This window comes from Rhinatrema bivittatum, chromosome 4, assembly GCF_901001135.1.
Source record: "Rhinatrema bivittatum chromosome 4, aRhiBiv1.1, whole genome shotgun sequence".
NCBI classification, from domain to species: domain Eukaryota; kingdom Metazoa; phylum Chordata; class Amphibia; order Gymnophiona; family Rhinatrematidae; genus Rhinatrema; species Rhinatrema bivittatum.
In genome coordinates, this window is record NC_042618.1 from 453,387,583 (window position 1) to 453,403,567 (window position 15,985).

The 15,985-nt window shown below is 42.3% G+C and overlaps 1 protein-coding gene across 5 annotated transcripts in view; it reads right to left on the minus strand.

The window, feature by feature from the left end:
* Positions 1 to 15,985, minus strand: part of LRRIQ1 (leucine rich repeats and IQ motif containing 1) — a 455,984-nt gene that overhangs the window by 289,704 nt on the left and 150,295 nt on the right. The gene's annotated exons all lie outside the window — the stretch shown is intronic.

The window sequence follows — 15,985 nt, forward strand, 5'->3', positions numbered from 1 at the left end:
TTTCCTTGATGTGCACATTTTAAAATTGGCTGACTTGCATGCTTAATTCGGGACTTACACGAATAAGTCCTAGTTTACCTTCACGTGTAAACCATATGCATAGTTTTGCTGGAATAATTTTCCAAGGTTTTATGTGCAAAAATCTGTTTTGAAATTTTGTATAGTTTATGTGCATATTTGCCAGCTAATTACAAAATTATCTTTTAAAAATATAAATAAAACAGGCGCACGGGCGCACATGTGCACATATTCGTTGGCCTGCACCCAGGGTCGCGCCCATTTTATATCATATGCGCATATATGTACGCATGTTATAAAATAACCAGACCGCATGCATATGTGCTTGCAACTTTAAGTGGACGTGTGCCTATGTGGGCAAATGCCGCTTCTACCGCATAAGTGGAGGGATTTTAAAAGACACACCCACTGATACCGATACCATTTTTCCCAGTTAGTTCTCGGTTCGCCCAGGGAAAGCATAGGACTTCCAACCCCCCCTAGTTTAATAGCCTCCCTTCATCCCTGTTAGTCCCGACCCTTAAAACCCTGCAGATCTGCCTATTTAGATTTATTTTATAACTTACAAGTCATCCATAGTAGAAGTAAAGTTACGCGGCAGGGGACCCTGGTGCACGCCTGTGTGCACATGTATTTACACACTAATTTCAGGGTGAAATCCAGGAACACACATGCTCCACCTAGAACATGCTCACATCCTGCCCATTTTTTGGAACTTTTCATTTGTGCGTGTAGCGGGAGATATGTGTGTACTTAGGCAGCTTTTAAGATCCACTCAGCATGCACCGGCTTGACTTGTGCACGCATCTCCCGCTTTTGGTGCGCACTGGGCTTTTAAAATTCACCTAATATAGGGCCTCATTTACGAAGACCTTTTCCCATAGACACAGAATGGGAGAAAAGCCTTAGTAAATCCGGCCCATAGTTTTTAAATAGGTAGGAAAAGTACATGCTTCATTGCATTGCATATATTCACATATAAGCCTACATACATATGCGCAAATGTTTTGGAATAGAGATATGCGTATTTTATAAATCACAAATATATCATATACATGGATTATAGAATACTATGGTAAAACTTTGTAAGACCATGAATGCACGTATCTATCGCCATGTGCCATTGTTTGAAAATTATCCTGCCAATCTTTAAAGCAGAACTGTCATGCTTTTTCTTGAAACTTATTTCTGATTACTTATTCCCTAGCCCCTCTACCCAATGGTTGTAAAATCCTATTTAAATTTTGAAAACAATAGTGAAACTGTGGCTATGCCCCAGGCCACACAACAAGGAATACACCATTGCATACTAGCATCACTGTTTGAATGCTTAAAACCAGAAAATCCAATTAGAACGTCATTAGTTTTGTCATAACGTAATCTTGATAGTTCAAAATGATTTGAGGTTCTCTCTTCCTCTAGGATTTTGTAATGTTGTCTTTGATTTATTAATTTAATACACTGCCCTTTCTCAAAGATATGGTAGACTGCAATACTAACATAGCAAAAAAATACCCATAATAGATAAAATTAAAACAAATTATAACAAATACAATTACACATGTAGGATGATTTTAGAATGCATTTACATGCTTAAAATTGGGTATTACTCATGAAAATACACTTTTACCTGTGTAAGAAGGGTTTTGAAAATTGCTACAATATATGCAATTTGTCCACATGTAAGTGCACTTTCAGGTTAATTTTCAAAGGCGTCACGCATCAAAACCGAGAGATATGCATGTGGCCAGTCCGAGCGCGCGCTGCAGGCCTTTTTAAAGCCACACATGCAGACACGCATGTATCTCTCTGTATGCACAGAAGAACCAGCAAAGCAAAAAGAGGTGGGCGGGCGGTGTGTGGGCATGGGCAGGGCATGGGCGGGCCAGGACAGCGCTATTAGGCACTATCCTGGTGAAGCACGTGCCGGCAGCCGGCCAGTCCACGCAAGTTACTGCTGCTCCGGAGAGCAGTTAAGTATGGGAAAAAAACCAAAATCTAGTTAGAGGGGTTTTAGGGGTCAGGGAGGATAGGGGAAAAGGTAGGCAGGGTAGGTAGGGGGTTAAAGAAGTTCCCTCCCAGTCCGCGTATTAAACCTATTGACAATTCAATAGCACATATTGTAGCAATTTTCAAAGCCCATTTAAATATGCAAAACCCAATTTTAAGTGCATAAAGCCCTTTGAAAATTACCCCCATAGAGTTAAAATTTAAGATCTGCTGGCGGGCGTACATGTGCGTGCATTTTCCAGCTCGCACACATGGACACAGCAATTTTAAAACATACATGCGTATATTCGCATATACATGCGTGTTTTAAAATCAGCTGTTTGTACGTACAGTGCACATGATTTCATCCTGATGTGTGCATGTGCATGCAAGCCTTGCTCGTGTAAGTGGGGGGGATTTTATTAGACACGCGCGCCGATGCAATTACCTCTTTTCCCAATTTGTCCCAGTAAAAGAGAGGACTTCTTAATCCCCCTAGCTAACTCGCCTCCCTTTTACCCTATTAGCCCCAAACCTTAAAACCCTACCGATTATCCTTTTTTTTTTTTATTTCACAACTTTCACGCCATGCACAATAGAAGTAAAGTTACACAGTGGGGGACCCCAGCACGCATTTGGCACGTAAAAACTTATGCGCAGACTTCATGGTACAGATCCAGCCCACCCCTGCCCTGCCCATGCCCTACCCAGACCACTCCCTCGTCCCACCCCTTTTTTTGAAACATTTTTGTGCACATACTAGGAGATATGCATGTACTCGTGTCATTTTTAAAGTCTGCATGGTGTGCGCCAGGCCAACTCACACGCGTATTTCCTAGTTTTTGCCTGCGTAGGACTTTTAAAATTGACCAGATAATTTATTAAGAAATATCACTAATATCATAAAATAAATACTTTGAAAATAACTTTCAAACAACTCCACACAGCCCCATATATGTGCTTTCACAATCAAGCTACTACAGCATTTCATAACTTGTGCATTACCAGGTACATGCAGATTATAAAATATGCATATGTATACTCCAACATATGTGCATATGTATGCTTACATGCCAGTTCCTGCAATGCATTGAGAGTAATTGAATGCATGTACTTTTATTACCCATTTTAGAAGCATACATGCATACATTTATGCATGAATAAAAATATGACTTGCTCACATCAAACTCCGAGTTACGTATGCAACTTGGTATATTTTAAAATTCTGCACGTAATTGAAATCATCAGTTTAACGATTCTGCCCCAGATTCACCTTCTTTCTTCAGTTCATCGAGACCCTTCTAGTTCTTCAGCCACAACTCCCCCCCAATTCACCCAGACCTCTCACCCAACCAATTACTGATATCAATTGAGTGAGATAATTAGCAGGTGTAAACTGCGTGAGAAAGTTATATGTGCTTACATAAATCTCTTATAAAATAGCAACTTACACATATAACTCTTAGCCCCACCCTGAAATATCCCAGACCACCCCTTTTTTACCCACATGGGGCAGATTTTAAAAGGGTTGCGCACGAAATACACACGCATAACCCTTTAAAACCCCTCCTGCGTGCGCCGAGCCTATTTTGCATAGGCTCGGTGACGCGCACAAGCCCTGGGACGCGCGTATGTCCCGGGGCTTGAAAAATGGGCGTGGCGTGGGCAGGGAGGGGGTGTGGCCAGAGGCCTTGCCACTGCTGCTAGGCCCTGGGATCATGTGCCGGCCGAGTGCAGAGGCAGGCGTAAATAATAAAACAAAGGTAGGGGGGGATTTAGATAGGGCTGGGGGTCGGGTTAGATAGGGGAAGGGAGGGGAAGGTGGGGGAGCGGAAGGAAAGTTCCCTCCGAGGCCGCTCTGATTTCGGAGCGGTCTCGGAGAGAACGGGGAAAGCCATCGGGGCTCCCCTAGGGCTCAGCGCGTGCAAGTGTGCACCCCCTTGCGCGCGCCGACCCCGGATTTTATAACATGCACACGGCTGCGCACGCATGTTATAAAATCAGGCGTAGATTTGTGCGCGTCAGGTTGCGCGCACAAATCTACGCCCATGCGTAGGTTACAAAATCTGGCCCATAGATTTTCACATGGAAATGAAAATACATATGTAAGTTTGCTTTTTGTAAAATGAACTGTATGCGAGTTCAAGCTATTTACAAATCTATATGCTAATTTTTATGCTTGTAACTCTGAAAAGTCACCCCTTAGTATGAAAAAATAACAGAGCCTTTACACTTAAAATATACCTTTTGAGCTAGTTATTGCACAAAGTTAACAGCCAGACTTTAACTTTCTTTCTGAAATGCACGTAATTAAGCCCTTCACAAACCTCTGAGATGGAAGAATTCCAAATTTTTGATGTATAACAGCTAAATACTGAAAGCTAAGTAGTCTGAAGCTGAACTTCCGAGCCTGAGGGAACTATTAATAGACATTGCTGAGATGATCTTAAGGATCGAGTAGGTTTGTTCCAAAATATGAAGTCAGCAAAATGGCAGGGCTTTCTCTGCACAAACTTTTAAAGATCAGGCAAAGAATCTTAAATGAAGACTGTAAAACAATGTAACTCTTAAAATTGGACTTAAACAATCCTATTTTCTTGCTCCCACCAATAGCTTGGGGGCCATATTTTGCAATAGCTGCAAGTGTTTTGTTGCAATCTTGGGTAATCCTTGATAAAGGGAGTTGAAGTAATTAATTTGTGATGCTAAGCCCACATAGATTAATATGATTATTCTAATTTGTACAGAATATAACACAGTCTACGTGATAAATATAACTAATTAGAAAAACCCAGAAAGGATTGCATATGAAATATTTGATTCCACAGAAATGTATGTAAGAGAGTCATATTCAGGCACCAATTACAATTTATTTATTTAATATTCTGCTTTTCAGCACTTCAAAGCAGATTGCTTTCAGGTACTGTAGGTATTTCCCTATTTCCAGAGAGCTAACAATTTATCCCTTAGATTCATCAAAATGTGATACTTTTTGCATGGATAACACTCACGATAAGGAAAAGGGGCATGGATATGATAATTTGAGGCTTTCATAGCAGTCAACTATTTATATCACTATAGGAGGGTCAGCTAGTAACTCGAGGTGAGGATTTGGTGGTGGTGTAGAGTTTTGGGGCCAGTTTTACATGCAGTGTGAGATGTACAAACAGCACAGTAGACCTCAGTGAAGATTTGATATGATTTGGAGTGAGGAAAGTCAGACTAAAATGAGATTACGACAGTGTTCTCTCGCCTAGCTTGATAGTACCCTGGTAGAAAGTCCATCAAGCTAGGGCGAGAGAACATTGTAGAAATCTCTGCTTTGTGTGACTTTTCTCACTCCAAATCACATCAAATCTACACAGAGGTCAACTGTGCTGTTCATATGTCTTACTCTGCATGTAAAATTGGCCCCCAAAGCTGAGACTACCACCAAATCCTCATCTTGAGTTACTAGCTGGCCCTCCAAAAATAGTTGACTACTATGTATGCTACCCCAAAAGTGCTCTCTCTCTCTCTCTCTGGCATATCGCAGCTTAACTTAAACATGTGCGATAGTGTCCCTCATTTTAATTGATTCTGCCCAAGCCCCTCCCAGTCCTGCCCCTTTGAATACATTTGTAAAATTTGCCTTCAAGCTGCGATAGCTATCACGTGCGTCATGGTGTGATCGCGTGCATTAACACCATAACACATTTTGATGAATGGCCCTGTAAGACGGTAAATTTCAAACCAGCACACAGGCACACTTTGGCAAGTGTGGTCAACCCGTGCCTAGATCCATGGACATTTTATAACTTGCCTGTGTATATGCACACATTATAAAATAACCTGACCGTGTACACGTGCGCCCAATTTTAAGTGGGTGCGAGCCCATAAATCCCACTTCTATCACGCAAGTTGGGGAATTTTAAAAGAGGTGCACATCCAAGCCATTGCCAGTTTCACCAGTTCGCCCAGTTAACAGCTAAGTCCTCCAAACCCCCTTGGTTTGATAGTCTGCACTCCCCTCTGTTACCCCAGACCCTTTAAATCCCTGAGAAATGGACCTTTCATTTTCTTTTTAAACTTATATCTCCTTACGCAGCAGGGGATCTGGGTACACCCTCAGGCACATAAGTATTTACGTGCACTTCTCTTGGACCTGAAACATCCAGGTCCCACCACGCCCCTTTTTGAAAACTTTTGAGATGTGCGCGCAGCTTTTAAAATTCAGCGGGTGCATATGAGCCTGACCTCTACATGTATCTCTCAATTTTGGCGCACACCAGGCTTTTACAGTTCACTTGTAAGTTTGTACCTGAGGCAATGGAGGATAAAGTGACTTGCCCAAGGTCACAAGGAGCAGTAGTGGGATTTGAACACTTGCCCTCTAGTTTGTAGCCCACTGCTCTAACCCCGAGGCTACTCCTCCACTCCAATGTTGTCTTTTGCATGCCTTAAAACCATTTTTGAGCAGCTACTTTGGCTTTTGAATGATTATGTATGTTTTCTAGTCCCAATCAGGAACAACGATACATTCATAAGCATTTTGCAAAAGATGAAATTTAAAGAAAGAACTTTGAATCACCATTTGTAAGCGGGAACGAAACGAGAGGAGAATTCAAGATCATCCCAAGATCTTTCACCTGTGCTTTAATGGGTATGGAAATGACATCAGAGGCATTGAGATTGAAATCTCAGGTTGGTCTTCAGCTATAATAATAAGAATATATGAGGTAAATTTTAAGATCCGTGCATGGGTGCACATATGCATGAGTTTGCCGGCAAGCACACATGGACGTGGCGATTTTATAACATATGCGCATATATGTGCACACGATTTTATTGATGTGTGCGTATACATGTAAATGCCACCTTGCATGCCTAAGTGGGGGGGGGGGGGATTTTAGTAGCTATGCGCACTGATGCAATAGCTCTTTTTCTCAATTCACTCCCAATTCGCCTCAATAAATGAGAGGTCTTCCTAATCCACCTGATTTGCCTCCCTTTTAACCTATTATCCCCAATGCTTAGAAACCCGCTGACTAGCGTATATTTTTTTGTTACATGGCTTGCATGCCGTCCATAGCAGAGGTCAAGTTACACAGTAGGGGACCCCGGCGCGCACTGGCGTGCGCAACTACTTACACACTGGACTGATGCTACAGGCCTGGCCCACCTATTTCCCGCCCATACCACGTCCAGACCACACCCATGCCTTTTGGCCGAAAAGATTTTTGTGCACGTAACGAGAGCTACGTGCCTGGCCATGGGCCTTTTGAAATCCATGCGGCGCAGGTGGATCCAATTTACATGCGTATCTCCCAGTTTTGGATGTGCAAGGCTTTTAAAATCGACCCGTATGTGTCATATAACCGTACAGGATAACACATGAAATTCACTCGGTTTCTCTCAACCATTATTGTTTATAAAAAACATTCTGAGTTGAGTTGTCCATGTTTTTTATTATCTATTAATGATTGAGAGAAACCAAGTGAATTTTCTGTACTGGTGTATGACATATTATTATTATTGTTATAGATGAAGAGCAAACTGAGATTTCAGTCTCGATACCTCTGACATCATTAATTTGGATCCCTTTAAAGACCACTGTTAAAATGGCATCCTTGAGAGTCTCTGTTAACAATGTGAGGCACTGAGGTATCCCAAAAGCGAGCCCAGCCCAATTAAGTTGTTTCTTTCCTTAAAAGTCAATATGTTCAATCTATCCCTCATGTAGTCTAGAGATGAAACAGTGATCAAAGTTGAGTCGCTTTAAACTTCTTTCTCAATATTGAGACCTTGGACTGAATAGTGAGATTAATGCCTGTATTTATCGAGTTGAAAGAAGGGGATTAGTTAAGAAAGTTTAGCTTGTTGAGCTTTAAAGTGATTTTTAGTTGCACATAAAACAAACCTCTTATAAAAGAACAATTGAGGTAAATGAATGAGAAGTCCAGCCATGGTGATTGAGGTCATGTGTGTTATTGGTTTGCTGACACCTCTAGGTATATGATTATGTTCTTTGGTTTGAAATAAATATATATTCTCGTCCTTTATTTTCTGATGTCATTGATGTTGACTGAGGAATTGCATCTTTATCAGATATAGTGGACAAGTTACAAAGACATTTTCATAGTTAAAATAGTGCTTTACCGACAGAATTAGCTTTTTGCAAAATTGCTTGCTTGATATGCAGATAAACTTGCATGCATATGACCACTATGATGGTAACTTTCAAAGTGGTGCACGGTTGCACATTGGCACATGTGCATTGGCACACTCCCTGGGACATGGCAATTTTATAACTTGCATGCACATATGCATTCGGTGTTGAGCTAGGTTCTCCACAGCTCCCCTGGTTTAATAGCCTGCACTCCCCCCAGTTACCTGAGACCCTTTAAAACCTTCCAAAACAACTGCTTTTTTTTGTTTGTTTTTTTACAACTCACACTTCCTCCATAGCAGAAGTTAACTTACATGGCAGTGGAGCTGGGTGCCAGGATGTGTAAGTATTTACATGCACATCTCTTGGCCATGCCCCCAAATGCCCACGCCCTGTCAAGACCACTCCCCTTTTTGAAGTTGAGTGAAACGTGGCACAGCAGGAGATATGCGCACATCTGGGCAGCTTTTAAAATTTGATGTGCGCACAAGATCCCGACTTGTGTGTGCATCTCTCAATTTTGGTGTGCACCAGGCTTTTAAAATTCATCTTTAATCATATGAGTGTACCACAGTGAGCAGAGGCATTCCTGGGATTTGGAATGAGGAGGAGTGTGCACTTATACACATTCTTTTGCATCTTCAAAAATATGAGAGTACATTTTTCTATAAAAACTCTGCATACAAAATAGGGTAAGAGCCCAATTACTCCTAACCTAAGCACTTTTCACTATCCAAAAAGACAGCACTTTAAGTTGTGCCCCTGAGTAGATCTTAAATTCTGTTGAGGGGAATACCATTCCAGTTTATCAAACAAATAAGGCAGCCCATTTCCTCTCAACACCCAGAACGTGAAAGCCAAGACTTTAAATTAAGCCTGGTCCACAACTGGAAGCCAATGCAGAGTACAAAGCATCACTGTAGAGGATGTATGTCTAGTACTTGCCAGCACCATTCTAGCTACTGCATTTTATATCACTTTTGTCTCTGACTGAGACTCTAAGGGAGGCCCATGCACAAGCCATTACAATAATCCAACTGAGATACTACCAATAACTGAACTGCCACCCTGATGGATTTTGGGTCCAAAAAAGGATGAAGTTTTAATTTTATAACATCATGACTAAGTTATGTCAATTTTCAAAGCAGAGTTACATATATTTATTTAAAAAAATAAAAATGTTATATTCCATACTGAAAATTATCCCCATGAAATCTATCCGCGCAAGTTACACTTTTTAAAATCCGAATGTATGTGAATAAATCCAAACCCCTCCCCAATTCTGCCCCAAGAAATGCCTCATCTCATTTCAGGTAAACTCACGTCTGAACATGATATATATGCATAGGTTTACCTGCATATCAGGCAGGCAATTTTGTAAAAGGCCATTTCTGCACATAAAACATTGTTTTACCCACAGAAGTTCCTTTGACAACTATCCTCTACAGGCCAAGAGAGAATATAAAAAGAAAGCCTATTCAAAAGGGGACCTGCACAACGCTGTCAAAACTAAATTAAGGTTCCATGGTGGAACCACCTGCAGAACTGAAGGACACAAATGCTGCACTCCCTTGAGGAATCTCACTATATCCAGGTATGGGATCAGCAAAGCCTTACACACTTTTCCTATGTAACCAGCCAACACCGTAACTTATACCTTAAGAGATCTCAGGATCAAACCTTTCTGTTATCCGCTCTGCAGAAAGGAAAGGATCTACAAACCAAAGCCTGAAGCACAGTAATTCCCACCTCCTGGCACCAAGACTCAAATGCTTTCCAGACCCGCAAATACACCAAGAAAGTCAAGGCCTTCCTAGCTTGAAGCAAAGTTGTGATGATTTCCTCTAAATATTCCTAACACAGGGATGGTAACTTTCAAACTGGCGGGTGGGCACACTTTGGCGTGTGTGTGTCAGCGCATGCCCAGATATGTGGCCACTTTATAACCTGCGAACACATATGCACGCACATTATAAAATAGCTTGCTCGCATGCAAATGTGCATCTAATTTTAAATCGGGCGTGCAAATCCCGATACTACTGATTTAATCAGAGTATTTTATATTGGGCACACATCCACACCATTGCCAGTTTAGCAGTTCGTCCATCAATTCACCCAGTTAAGAGCTAGAATCTCCAAACCCCCCTGGTTTAATAGCCTGCACTCCCCCAAGCTGCCCAGACCCTTTAAACCTAGCAAAAATGGCTGGTTCTAATTTTTTTTTTAAACTTACACCTCCTCTCTAGCAGAAGTAAACTTACACAGCAGTGGACCTGGGCGTGCACAAAGGCACATAAGTATTTATGTGCACATTTCTTGGCCATACCCTGAAATGCCCAGGCCACGCCCCTTTTTAAAATCGAGTGAGATATGTGTGCAGCAGGAGATGCATGCGCCTCTAGGCAGTTTTTATTAATGGAGAATAGTGAATAGTGGAGTGTCCCAGGGATCTAAACTAGGACTGCTGCTTTTAACATAATCATAAATGATCTAGATAAGGGAACGACAAGTGAGGTGATCAAATTTGCTTATGATTCAAAATTATTTGACATTGCTAAATCATAAGAGAACCTTGCAAGATTGGGAGACTAGGCAATCAAATGGCAGATGACATTTAGTATGGACAAGTGTAAAGTGATGCATGTAGAAAAGAGCATCCCAAATGATAGCTACACAATGCAAGCTTCCATTTTGGAAGTCACCACACAGAAAAAGGATCTATAGTGGATAATATGATGAAATCCTCTACTCAGTGTGCGATGGCAGCCAGGAAAGTAAAAGGAATGCTAGGTATTATTAGGAAAGGAATAGACAATAAAACCGAGAATATCATAATGCTTCAATGTCTCTGCATGGTGCAACAACCCCTCAAGTATTGTGTGAAATTCTGGTCAACGTATCTCAAAAAAGACATACCAGAATTAGAAAAAGTACAGAGAAGGCGACCGACATATTAAAGGGGATGGAAATTTCCCCTATGAGGAAAGAGGTTAGAACTCTTTGGTTTGGAGAAGAGATGGCTGACGAGATATATGACAGAGGTCTATAAAATAATGAATGAAGTGGAACAGGTAAACATGAATCTGTTTACTCTATCAAAACTACAAAGATTAGGAGACATTCAATGAAGTTACCAAGTGATACAGTTAAGACAAATAGGAGAAAATATTTTTAACTCAATGCATAATTAAGCTGTGGAAGTTATTGCTGGAGGATGTGGTGAAAGATATTAGTATAGCTGGGTTTAAAAAAGGTTTAGACAAGTTCCTGGAAGAAAAGTCCCTGAATGTCGGTATATAAAAGCCGCAAATAAATAAATAAATAATAAATAAACCATTATTAAGGTGGTTTGGGGAAAATCCACTTCTTATCCCTGAGATAAGCAGCATGGAATCTATCAACTTTTTGGGATCCTGCCAGGTACTTGTAACCTGGGTTGGCCACTGATGGAAACAGGATATTGGGCTTGCTGGATCTTTGATCTCACCCAGTATGGCAAATCTTATCTTCTAAGGGGCAGATTTTCAAAGCCCTACACTCATAAATCCAGGAGGATTTACGCGCGAAGGGGGGTTACGCTCACCGGGCCTATTTTCAAAAGGCCCGGCGGCACGCATAAAGCCCCGGGACGCATGTAAGTCCCGGGGCTTGAAAAAAGGGGCAGGGCGTGGGCGGTCCGGGGGCAGGGACGGAGCCTCCAGACACTGCAGTCATGTGCCGCTGTGCCCGGGTTCATGTCCCAGCTGTCGGCCGGCGTGTGCAACCTACGCCTACCCGGAGGCAAGCGCAACTTATAAAATAAAGGTTAGGGTTTTTTTTTAGGTAGGGAGGGGAAGGGAGGGGAAGGTGGGGTCGGAAGGAAAGTTCCCTCCGAGGCCACTCCGATTTTTATTTTAAAATGGTAAGCCATTCTCCATAAATTATAATTTATGTAATAATGCCCTAATGATGCCACTGTGATGTCTAGGGGAATGAATGCTCTATTATATACATAAATGTATGGGCAATGTTATGCTTGTGCATATGTTTACCCAGCCTGAATAGAGCATGCCTGAGAACAGGATTCGGAAGGGTTTTGGACGTAAGCGCACATTTTTTGAGGTCTATATTCATTAAGGGCCAGATTTTAATACCTACACCGATTTCGGAGCGGCCCTGGAGGGAACGGGGAAAACCAGCAGGGCTCCCCAAGGGCTCGGCGCACGCAAGGTGCACTATTGTGCACCCCCTTGCGCGTGCCGACCCTGGATTTTATAACATGTGTGCGGCTGCGCGCACATGTTATAAAATCGGGTGTCCATTTGTGTGTGCCGGGTTGCGCGCACAAATGTACGCCCGGGCGTAGGTATTAAAAAATGTGCGCTTACGTCCAAAACCCTTCCGAATCCTGTTCTCAGGAATGCTCTCTTCAGGCTGGGTAAACTTATGCACAAGCATAACATTGCCCATACATTTATCTACATAATGGGCAAGCAATTTTATAAAAGGCCACTTCTACGCATGAAACACCATTTTATCCATAGAAGTTTATTTGAAAATCATCCTCCCTGTCACGTTAATGATTGAGATAATAGTAAATTTTGTAATAGAGCACTCATTCCCCTAGACATCACAGTGGCATCATTAGGGCATTATTACATAAATTATAATTTATGGAGAACGGCTTACCATTTTAAAATAAAAATATGTTAATCTAATGTAGGAGCTAAAAGAGGCAATAACATTTTGTGTGTACTGAAATGCATTTAGGTTTCAACCGCAGCACAGCATGACTAGGATGGAAGAAGTTCCTCTGGAACAACTAAAAGTTACAGCAAAGTCTAAAAAGAAGTATCATTTGACACATTAGTAACATTATTGCATAGATGCTATTCTAAATCTATCTAAATGTAAATATCTAATTAATGCAGCATGTACATGTATTTACATTTCTGTAAAGTAAGCAGTTTTGGTCACTATGTTCTCTGAAAGATGCCTGGAAGGGGAGGAGCTAGAGCAGGAAGAAGAGGTGAGTGAGATTCAGAGTTAGCTGGTTAGCAAGAAACCTTCAGCAAAACTGATGCCGCCTGAATATTGCCCTACTGGGCCAGTGTTACTAAACCTTTTCATGTCCAAAGCACACCTACCTTAACAAAAATGTTGTGTGGCCCACCAACCTCCACAGAGCAGGCAATACGGGTATGTAGACATCTCACTAGCCAAATCCGGCAAAGATTTTTAATGTGGCCCACCTATCACTTGGACACACTCTATTATGTGCACCCACCAATGCTCCGACCTGCCTGTCTGGCATCATTATCAAAGGCCAAGTTGTCACCCTTTATGATGTTTAAGCAGGGAGGTCAGAACATCAGCACATGGCAAAGAGGGGGCTCCAATCGTCAACTTGCTGGATGGGTTCCCAACCCCCCGCCAGCAAGAAGAGATATTACTAGTTGGCACTGGCGAGGTTTCCACCTCCCACCAGTGAAGAGAGACCTCATTTGTCAATGCTGGTAGGGGTCCCATCCCCCGCCAGTAAGGACAGATCCCATCCGTCAGCATTGTCGGGGTTCCCGCCAGTGAGGAGAGACAGAAAAGAGGCAGCAATGCCTGCTGAAGCCCAGGCTGGCAGGGCAGAAAAAGAAGAAAAAAAAAATGACACACCAAACCCAGACCAGTGGGGCTGAAGGAAAAGAAGGGAGAGGCAGCAGCGGCATCCACCAGAGGAGATGAAGAGAGACCGAGTGTACTTGAACTCAGGCCAACGGGGCTGAAGAATGAGCAGGGGTAAAATTGTGTGTTCTGGAAAGGGCCTGTGTGTATAGCTGTGAAAGATAGAGAGAATTAGAGCCTGCTTGTGTGTGTGCCTGTGAAAGAGAGAGAAAGAGATTGGGAGCCTGCTTGCGAGAGAGAACATAAGAACATAAGAAATTGCCATGCTGGGTCAGACCAAGGGTCCATCAAGCCCAGCATCCTGTTTACAACAGGCCAAACCAGGCCAAACCAGGTCACAAGAACCTGGCAATTACACAAACACCAAGAAGATCCCATGCTACTGATGCCAGTAATAGCAGTGGCCATTCCCTAAGTAAACTTGATTAATAGCAGCTAATGGACTTCTCCTCCAAGAACTTATTCAAACCTTTTTTGAACCCAGCTACACTAACTGCACTAACCACATCCTCTGGCAACAAATTCCAGAGCTTTATTGTGCATTGAATGAAAAAGAATTTTCTAAGTCTTAAATGTGCTACCTGCTAACTTCAAGGAATGCCCCCTGGTCCTTCTATTATCCGAAAATGTAAATAACCGAGTTCACATATACTCGTTCAAGGCCTCTCATGATTTTAAACAAAACTATCATATCCCCCCTCAGCCGTCTCTTCTCCAAGCTGAACAGCCCTAACCTCTTCAACCTTTGCTCATAGGGAAGTTGTTCCATCCCCTTTATCATTTTGGTTGCCCTCCTCTGTACTTTCTCCATCACAACTATATCTTTTTTGAGATGTGGCGACCAGAACTGTACACAGTATTCAAGGTGCTGTCCCACCATGGAGCGATACAGAGGCATTATGACATTTTCCGTTTTATTCACCATTCCCTTCCTAATAATTCCCAACATTGTTTGCTTTTTTGACTGCCGCAGCACACTGAACCGACGATTTCAATGTGTTATCCACTATGACGCCTAGATCTCTTTCTTGGGTGGTAGCTCCTAATATGGAACCTAACATTGTGTAACTATAGTATGGGTTATTTTTCCCTATATGCATCACCTTGCTCTTATCCACATTAAATTTCATCTGCCATTTGGATGCCCAGTCTTCCAGTCTCCCAAGGTCCTCCTGTAATGTATCACAATCCGCTTGTGATTTAATTACTCTGAATAATTTTGTATCATCCACCAATTTGATTGGGAGCCTGCCGGTGTGTGGGCCCTTGAGACCGAGATTAGGAGCTTGATTGTGTGTGTGTGCCTCTGAGAGTGAGAGAGATTGGGAGCCTGCTTGTATGTGTGCTTGTGAAAGAGTGTGTCTACAATCTCAGGGTGACTGGAAATGAAGTTTCCAGGTATGGAGAGGGGAGGATTTTTTTTTATTCTTACTAGTTTTAATTATTGGGTGTTTGATAGGACTGCTCTGTTCAAATATTTGATTGATTTTGGGGAAATGTTTATAATTAAAAAGTTTTTTAGCCTTACTCTTCTTAATTATTAGGTGGTATTCTATTTGTCATCTGTTTTGAAATATGTTTTTTATTAGTATGGTTTCCTCACTGTTATGATTGATTTATATTTCTTGAGTTTGTTTTATGAAGAATGGTGATATTTCTATGTTTGTATTATTGCATTACATATGACTCTGGTTTTTAGGGTTTCCAGTCCACTTTTTGGTCTGTCCACCCCTGCTATATATTCAAGTGCAGGAGAAGGGAAATATCAATGTGATGTGGTTAATTGGCTCAGGCCTGGATTTTCTAAGGTCGCAGACCTTAGAGAATCCAGCAGTAACCGGGGGGCAAAGCTGGGGGTGGGCCTGCGAAAGCTGGCAGTGATCGCACCTCCGCGGTGCAATCGCTGCCGGCTTTCGCACCCAATAGCGCCACCATGAAAGGTAGCGCTATTGAGCACGCTACTGGCAGCGATAAGGAGTCCTACCTTTTCGCCGTTAGGGAAGTCATCGCATGCAAAAAGGGACTTTTCTCGTGCGATCCCTTTAGAAAATGACCCCCTCAGTTAGCTACCTTGGCTACCGCAATTGGCTGCCAGAGCTCCTTCGCTGCTGCTACTGCTCCCAACACTCAGAATGAGTCACATTCAGTGCTCAGTGCATGCTCTCCCCAGCTCAC